The sequence below is a fragment of the Salvia hispanica genome, chromosome 1 (genome assembly GCF_023119035.1).
Source record: "Salvia hispanica cultivar TCC Black 2014 chromosome 1, UniMelb_Shisp_WGS_1.0, whole genome shotgun sequence".
Classification (NCBI taxonomy): domain Eukaryota; kingdom Viridiplantae; phylum Streptophyta; class Magnoliopsida; order Lamiales; family Lamiaceae; genus Salvia; species Salvia hispanica.
Genome location: NC_062965.1, coordinates 40,883,756 through 40,893,222, shown reverse-complemented (window position 1 = coordinate 40,893,222; position 9,467 = coordinate 40,883,756). Strand labels below are relative to the sequence as shown.

The window sequence follows — 9,467 nt, the reverse complement described above, 5'->3', positions numbered from 1 at the left end:
TTGATTACTGAGGGCGTTGCTGCCTCCGGTTCGTCAGTTGGAACTTCGGGTTCCTTTTCTTTCTGTTGTTCGTCGCCCGCCTCTGCTTCTGGCTGGTACTCTGGCACTTCAGGGCCTGTTTCTTCCGCCTTCTCAATTGCCATCTCCTCTACTGCCTGGGCGGGCTTCTCCTCCGGTTCCTTGATTAATTCCGGTACGCTTTCATTTCCTACTGCCTTAGATGCAAGGTCTAGACCCTTAGCCATCTCGGCAGTATTCTCCTCTCTCCACGTCACTCCGTCGATCAGCGACTGGAATTCTTCGTCAGTCATGGGGCCTTGTTTCCTGGCCGTTTCATTCAGCTCTTCTTCTTCCCTCATCTCCCGTTCCTCCACAGTTTCTTTTAAGGGCATCTCTTCTATGATCTCCCCTTCTCCTCCGCTTACCGCGTCTTCGGTATTCTCCTCCTCCGCGTTCTCCACTTCGGTCACTTCTTCTTCCTCTGTTCCTGGATCTTGGTAAGTCGAGAGCGGACTTACGTCTAATGGTATATGATCGGTTGTGGCGTAGGGGAAGCTTCTGACGTTTCCGGTTGTGCGGTTTCATGTGGAGAGAGTTCGGCTATTGTTGGGGTTGATGAAGTAGGGACGACGGGTGGAAGAATTATGATGGGTGGAACATCTGGAGTAGGGATGGGTATTACCGGTGTTCCGCCTCCGAGTTGACTCAGGCCAGCCAACGCTGCTCCCCAATCCACGCCAGGGTTTGTCTGTTGGAGATACGCCGTCAGAGCGTCGATGGAAACCATTGGTGCTACTTGAGCGGTCGACGTCTGCGGTGGTGGTGGTGGAACAGTTGGCTGCGCTTCCGCCAGCGCTTCTCGAAAGGTTGATGGAGGTTTTTCGGGAACTTGTTTTTGGGCTTGTTTCTTTTTTCCCATGGCTAGATTTTTGGTCGGGGTTGGTATTCTTGTGGTGAGTGGGGAGAATTTCTGGGCCGATTTTTGTGTGATCGACAAAGGGTTTGTCTCAAGAGGGTGAGAGATTGTAGGTAAGGGTTTATAAAAGTGAAGGAGGTAGGCGGTTGGAGGGTTAATGTAGTGGTGAGGGCAGTTGAGGGTTTCAACCGGTGGTAGACGGTTTCCAGGTCGCGATGCTTCGCACGGAAGGCGGTTGGAGATTCTCGCAGCTGATTGGATGGCGTCTGTCACCTCACTACCTCACGCGCCCTCTCACTCGCAGCCTACGCCTGCAAAGCTGCACTGAGACACCCAATTCAAAATTCAAATTCTCCCCTTAATTCGCAATTTCCCCCCCAAAATTACTAAGTATGGAAACAAAGTGAAAAGGACGCTTAAGTATATTTTCGGGGTTGCATCAATTTGGAAACTGTCTTGGTCATTACATACCCCAAATAAAATTTAAGTTCCAGAAAATATTTTTGTCTTTTCTCAGATTTTGCTACTTACTTAATATTAAAATTTTAATTACCAAGTATTTACAATATTTACACTATCACTTAGGTAATTTGAAATTCTACCCGGTTAGTACATGCAAATTGTACTTAAAGTGAACTGACTAGGTGGAACTCCAAATTCCTATCCTACTGATCAGTTAAGCGACATTAGGCTGTAGTGGAATTTCTTCCACTACACGACCATTTACGACAAAAGGTTCAGAGTTAGGAGTACTCCCTGAAATCTCGGCCGCTCCATTAGAACGAAGTGCTGTTATGATGTAAGGTCCTGCCCACTTTGATTTGAGCTTCCCAGGCATTAGCTTCAGTCTCGATTGAATAAGTAGTACTTTCTGGCCAACTTGGAGATTCTAGGTCCTCAGATTCTTATCATGCCATAATTTAGTCTTTTCTTTGTACCACATGGCTGAGTCGAAAGACTACAATCTGAGTTCCTCCTGCTCCTGTAGCTGCAACTTCTTTTTCTCCTCACAAGCTCTAGCATCGATGTTAACTTGCTGAACTGCCCAGTATGCTCGGTGTTCAATTCCGACTGGTAAGTGACACATCTTTCCGAAAACAATACGGTACGGGGACATCCCTATTGGTGTCTTGTAGGCTGTTCGGTATGCCCACAGAGCATCTTCTAACCTCGTGCTCCAATCCTTCCTGGAAGGGTTGACTGTCTTCTCCTGGATGCTCTTTATCTCTCTGTTAGAAATCTCAGCTTGCAGTCGGTGATGGACCCCGTACTTTTTCATCAAGGCTTCAATAGTACGGTTGCAAAAATGAGTTCCTTGATCGGATATGATCACCCTCAGCACTCCGAATTGGCTGAATATATGACTCTTGAGGAACTTAGTGAAGAGCAAGATTTTCTCGTGTGTGTGTGTAATAATAGTTCTCAGATCCAGAGAATCCGCTAGATCACGGGGTCTAGGAACTCAGAGAACCCTTGAAACCATCGGTAGTTGGGCACACAATCTTTTCCTGCTTTTCAAAACCCTCAACCCACAGTACTAAAAACTAGTATAGGGAAGTAGGGATCGAATCCCACAGGGATGGAAGCGTAAGAAAACATGCAAGAGATTTTGGACACTGGTTTTGGCTGTTGCCACGCATATTTTTTGGGGTTGAGATTTAACTACTAGAGTCTTGAAAAGTAAATGATTTGTCCTAACAACTAGATCTAGGCAAATATAACGAGAACATGCATGACGAAAAACACGATGTAAACAAGATAACTCTCCAGCGATAACATTTTACCAGACCTAGTGAGCAACTTTTCCTAAAATTGCCTAGACAGAGGAAAGACAGATCGTGGGGACCATTTCCTAAAATAGCAAGGTACGAATGAAAAGCTGCAAAATAACTAACTAAAGGTTCAACTAACAAATAGCTTCATCTTCTCTAACAATCCTTGATCACAAAACGCAAGAAAAACAGAGTAAACTATAAAATGAAACAGAGCAAGCTGAATTGAACCATTTAACTACGATTAACTACGAAAATTAAGCAGATCTACTATCACTAGACGAGGTAAATGAGAAAACAGGACCAATCATCAAATACCATGCAGAATCAGAACAGATCTAGGCATCGAATGCTTCATCCACTCCGGATCCAAGCCATCCTCAACAAACCACGGCAATTCCCATCTCCGATTTCAACGATCCAGCCAAAATTCAACCGATCAACCACAATTCAACACCATTCACTTCAAACAACCCAGATCAAGTGCGAAAAACATCCAAGGTAAAACAACAAGCAAAGTAAACATGAAACAAAAACATAATTTAAAACAAAAACTGTAAATTGTATCTTCGCCTCGCGTAGAGACGGTGTTGCAGAAACCGGTTGTCTAACTATGAACCGAACCCCCAAATTTCGTACCCCTTGATGTGTGTGTAGAGTGTGAGAAAATGAGCTAAGAGCTGAAAGATGATGATGGATGATGATCGCATGCTCTTATTTATAAGGAGTTGAGCTTCTAGATCCTTCCTTGAATTCCCCATTCACCCCTTGTCTAGGATGCTCCTCGGTCTGGTACATTTTCTTCTTTCTGCTCACTTTCTCTGCCAGACTTCTTCTCCAGGCAATCTTCTCCTTTCTTCCTGGATCTGACATTTTCTCTACACACCTGACTTACAAAACCTTGTTAGACCCAAGAAATTACAGAATTTACCCCATAACCAATGCATGAAGTTAGCCTTATCACTTAGCAACCTCCTTGGATTCATAAGTTCTCGTGGCTTTAGTTTCGATCCACTTTGATATGTAGTCGACTACCACCAGGATGTAGGAGTTTCCATAGGATGATGGAAATGGACCCATGAAATCCATGCCCCAGACGTCAAACACTTCACACACAATCACTGGGACTTGTGGCATTTCATCTCTTGTGGAGATACCATCGATCAGTTGGCAACGGTCACAACTCTTGCAAAACTCGTATGCATCTCTGTTTAAAGTTGCCAGTAGAATCCGCTGTCCAGCACTTTCCTTGCGGTCTTTCTTGGTCCGAAGTGCCCTCCACATGCCAAAGAGTGGCAGTGTATCAGTACATTTCTTTGCTCCCAGTCAGGAACACACCTCCTTATAACTTGATCGGCTCCTATCTTCCACAAAAACGGGTCTTTCCAAAAGTAGTATTTTTCTTCACTTCTTGTAACATCCCAAAATAGAGCTTGATCAGAAAGTAAATTCCGATATGAAGATCCATCGAAATCAGAGCAAATTTCTTAGAATTCGTGCACAAAATAAAGAAAGTTATTAAATTATATTGATAGAAAGTTATTAAAAGCAATTGTGGGAATTATTATGAGTGTAATTTGAATAATATTGAGTAAGACTTTTGAATTTAATCGAAATTGGTGTAAGGGTATTTTATCTTTTCACATGAATTTACATTTGTTTCTTGCTACCTTAAAATCATAATGCACGAAATCATGTATGTATTTGGACATGAAATGACTCCAAAGTGTTATTGTGGAAATTAAAGGAGAATTCTAGAAAAATGTGTAATATGTGGTTAAATAAAATGGTGACAAATGTCCTAACTAATACCACATGAAAAATAAAAAAATAAATAAAGTTGGGAATATATTTTATTATTCAACACTTCTTCTTTCTCCTCATTTTTCCTCCCTAGAAACGTGAACTCCTTCCTCCATCTTTCTCTATCATATTTCTTCTTCTAGTTTTGTTAAGTTCGTCGGCAATCGGGCATGTAATCGGTGAAATATTACTAAATCAAGGTAGGCCTTCACTTCTATCATATTATTGAAGCATATGAATTGATAAATTTATGAATTTAGGAAACCTAAGTTTTGGCTTTCATAGTTGGAGATTGAAAGATGGTTTATTACTTGATTTTTTCTGTTTGAGTAAATAATAGTAATACTGAGTATGTTTTGATTGTTAGTTTCAAGCTACAAAAAAATTAACATTTATATGATTATAGGAACAATAGGTGTGGCTTGATTATTTAAGTTTTGTGATTATATTACTTAAAATAACTTCAGTTGTCAGAATATGATTGATCGTAATTTGAAATAGAACTTGTTGTGAAGATCTGAAGATGATTATTTTTGCCGTGTTTTTCAGTCACTTGTTCCGATTTTTGTAGCACAATAGGGACTGCAAAATTTATCTTACTAATTTTTAAAATAATTTTTGACGAGTCCAGTAGCCCCCTGAATATTTTGGATAATTTAGGAGTTCATTTACTATTTATAATAATTAGTTAGAAAACGTTGACAGAAACTGTCCAGTTTTGATATAGTCGGTGGGAAAGTTATGATATCTCCCAAATCATCATGAATTTCTGAATAAATCTTGTTGTTTTATAAACTAGACTTCTTTGGGTATTTAAAAATATTAGGCCAAGCTTCTAAATCCCAACGAACGAATTTAGAATGTAAATGAGGAATCAGTCCAATACAATTGTTATATTAGGAAGTTGAAGATGATGGGGAGACTAAGATTATGGTAAATATGAATGTTAATATGAATATATGTGTGAATTTAAGGAAACTTTAGAAGTAAGGAAAAGGGCTTAAGACCAAAGAATTAGCATAATATACAGTTAAGAAGAAATAGTTACACTAGAATATAATTAACAAGTATGGGTTATAATGGTTATGGTGTTTATATTTCGCATCAAGGCAAAAGAGCCAATCTTATGAAGTAGACACAGAATGGAATTGGAAGATCGAATATCATGGTGAATTAGGCGAATGTTCTTAAGCTTGCAAGGTAGCCTTACCATGAACTATAATTCCTTAATGTGAACGACATGAACTAAATGTGCAATAATGTATGTTATTGTGTGAAAATAATTGAATCTATGGGGATTTTCATATGTTATTAAACGAGTTCAGTGTTATAATGTGGTTAAACACATGATTAGAGCATGTTGCTCGTGTTATTCTATGTGATACCTACATATATGTTATTACAAGACACAAATGAAATTACTATAAAATTTACTAATCCAATGTGAAAGTCTGGTGAATAAATGATGGTGAATAAATGGTAAATATGTGATTCTATGATGAGATTAGAAATAATATGTTATGAGAGGTAATAACATGTGTTGGTGTGATAAGTGATTACATGAATTTGATAAGAAGATGAATATTATTGTGGCTGGAAAGTTGATTAGAGAAATGTGGAAATGGGTGTCCCTGAGGCTATTCATGTAATAGGATCGCCTTTAGTAGAATTATTACGCGGAAGTGCTAGTGTGGGACAATCCACCTTAACTCGCTTTTATAGTTTACACACTTTTGTATTGCCACTTCTTACTGCTATATTTATGTTACTGCACTTTCCAATGATACGCAAACAAGGTATTCTAGTCCTTTACAAAGAAGATATAGAATAGATATTTGCAACCAATCATTTCTCACTTAGAGGACTGATAGGATTTTATATATAAATATAAATATGATCTATATGTGATGATGTCTGATCTGTGTTGAACTGTTGAACATGATTATATGTTTGAACATGATTATATGTTTGAGCTATCTTGCTGTATTGATGTGTTATGTCGGAAATTGTCAGAAATAAAGTAAGTATACTTGACTGTTTACGCCCCCGTGCTTGAGTGTGTTCTATGGGTACAATTGGCATGCCACAAGACAGCAGCGCTGTATTATTTGAATCACTCGTCTTCTGGGTAACCGAAGCGAGGATCGCCTTATCTGTCATCTGATTTTTCTGATATCTGATCTGTCTGATATGCACCCTCATGGGTGATCTGATTATCTGTCCGCACCCTAAACGGGTGGTCAGTGCGAGGTCCTCTTGAGGAAAGCTCCGCCTCTGCATTGCATCTGATTCTGTTCCTGATCTGCCCTGTGTATCCTATTTTTTCCACTAAGCACCTAATGGGGCTTTATTTGTGACTTGAAATGTGATGATTTTTTTGTGATTTGTCCGTGTTGATGTCTGTGACTAGTTTGTGTGTTGATGTGTGGATAAGAATGCTACATGAAGCTATAAATAATTGAATGTATGACTTTTGCATATGGAAATAGGACGTACGACATATCATGAGAAGTTATATGCTTATAAAATTAGAATAAGTGGGAATAAATAATAATTAGTTAATGAATACATAAATCCAAGAATGATATGGAATGCTAGAAGGAAAACATGTTACGAGAATGGATGACGAGAAATGAAACAGAAATAATATATTGGGAAATGTATGTTGGAATGGGCAAATAAAAGTCTCTATATAGTTTAGACTAGAGAATTGATTTTTCATAGTTGTGACATAGCTACTGAGTTTTTGTAAGCTCGTCCCCTCTCCTTCCCCTACTGTTGGTCAAAGTTAGTATTAAGTCATCGGTGTTGCACAGCTTTGCATCCGTGGCAAGTTATTGGTGGTCGTCATGGTCAAAAGTCATGGCTTGTTGTGTAATAGTTTATTTTTAATCTGCCGCTGTGTAAATGCCTTTTAGTAGAATAGTTTGTAATTGTAATTGTTATAATAATAATGACAAAAAAAAATCCCCGTGTTGTCGATGCTGAAACGTGACATCACTTATTCGGTGCGTTCACTTACCGGGTAAGGGGTGTTACACTTCTAATCTTCAACCTCTGCGCCTTCGTAACGCTTGGTACCTCCGGGAGATCCCCTGTAACTAAATAGTTCGCTAGGTCTGCGAACCATGGTTCTTGCCCAACTCTTTCCTTTCTTTTAGCTGTCGCTTCCCGGCCAGTAAGCTTCATAACTGCTTCCCAATCAATCCTTCTGGCCGAGAAGACCACTTCGCACAAATGTTCCTAGGGGAACTTGTCTTGTACATCCTCACTACTTCCTTCTTGCACGATCCTACTCAGATGATCCGCTACCTTGTTTTCAATCGTCCGCTTATCTTCAACATCCCAGTCAAATTCTTGCAGCATGAATACCCATCTGATTAGTCTGGATTTCGACTCCTTCTTGGCTATCAAGTACTTTATCGCCGCATGGTCAGTATAGACGATGACCTTTGATCCCAACAAATATTGCCGAAACTTTACGAACGAGTACACCACTGCCAACATTTCTTTTTCGGTAGTGTCATAGTTTTTCTGCGCCTGGTTGAGTGTCTTTGACGCGTAGAAGATCACATACCTTTTCCCATCAATCTTCTGGCCCAGTACAACTCTTTCTGTGTAATCACTTGCGTCGCACATCACCTCAAAGGGGTGATCCCAGTCAGGAGCGCGGATAATGGGAGCTGACACCAAATTTCCTTTAGGAGTTTAAAAGTTGCTCCACAATTGGCGTCGAAAATGAACTCCACATCGTTCTGAAGGAGTCTGGTGAGAGGGTGGGCAATCTTGGCAAAATCTTTGATGAACCTTCGATAAAAACCTGCGTGCCCCAAAAAACCTCTAATCTCCTTCTGGTTAGTAGGAAAAGGTAGTTTGGATATCACTTCCACCTTCGCCTGGTTGATACGCTCGGATTTTGCACTGTTTTAAAGCCATTATTTTATCCGTTTTTAATGTCAAAGTTGCATTACATGTCCATTATTTGCATATTTTATCTATTTTGGTATTTTGACATGTTTTGTCAAAATGCGAAAGTTGGAAATCTTGAGTTTCAGTTAGCGTCCGGCGACTGCCGGCGCTTAGCGGTGACAAAGATACGCCCGACGATCGCCAGGAAGTTTGTGGCGACTGTCACAAGGAGTCAGAAGCTTCTGATAAATGCCCGGCGACCGTCGGCCAAGGTGTGGCGGTCCGCCACAGAAATGCGGAGCACGACAGCTGTGTTCAAACTCAAATTTTCAGCGATCCTGAAGTCCGATCAGGGAGTACTACATGTCATTCGCTTCTTCTTCAAATGCTTCGCGTTGTTACCAAGATCACCTCAATCGGAGTTCTGTGGAGAGTGTTAAGGCCGTTTTACCAAATTCGCGCAAACTGTCAAATGCAGTCTAGGCGGAAATTTAAAGAAGGAAAGAAGATAATACCTTTTGAAGCAAAATCTTTTCCTTTTACTATGGGGAACGAAAATTCCATCTTTCCTATTGCTTGGAGGAGACTTTTTACCAAATTTAAATCTCTCTCAAGCCTATATATACCCCATAACCTAATTCGTAGAATTCACCCTTCCATAGCCCCAAAAAGGGGAGCTTTCATAGCTCCTCCTCGAACCCTAATCTTTCATCTTCTTTTTGCCAATTACTTCCACAGCATAAATTTGAGAGTTCTTCATTGTGCAAAGGGGTTGGAGAAAGAAGCAAGAGATCATCAAAGAGCTACAAGGATTCAACCTTTGGGTTTTATTTGCTTTAGCACTTATGTTTATTTTGTCTTCACTTCAATCTATGTTTTTAGCTTATTCAATTGTGTCTAACTAAATTCATATGATTCTTTGGATGTGTTAGTAACGACTTTGGTTATACAATTCCAGTTTTTCTATTTAATATTTGTTTTGTTTTTACTTTGTTTCTTCCCTAAGTTAATCTTGATGCTTCATGATTGAGTGACACAATCGTGAATGATTTAATATAACTTGCTTC

General features: G+C 39.8%; 1 long non-coding RNA gene across 1 annotated transcript; it reads left to right on the top strand.

Annotated features, from left to right (window-relative positions):
• The first annotated feature begins 4,570 nt into the window (after nt 1–4,570).
• On the top strand, nt 4,571–6,900 carry LOC125205966. The gene is made up of 2 exons (XR_007173871.1): nt 4,571–4,691; nt 5,601–6,900. It is a non-coding gene; the product is annotated as an uncharacterized LOC125205966 (long non-coding RNA).
• Nucleotides 6,901–9,467: the final 2,567 nt, after the last annotated feature.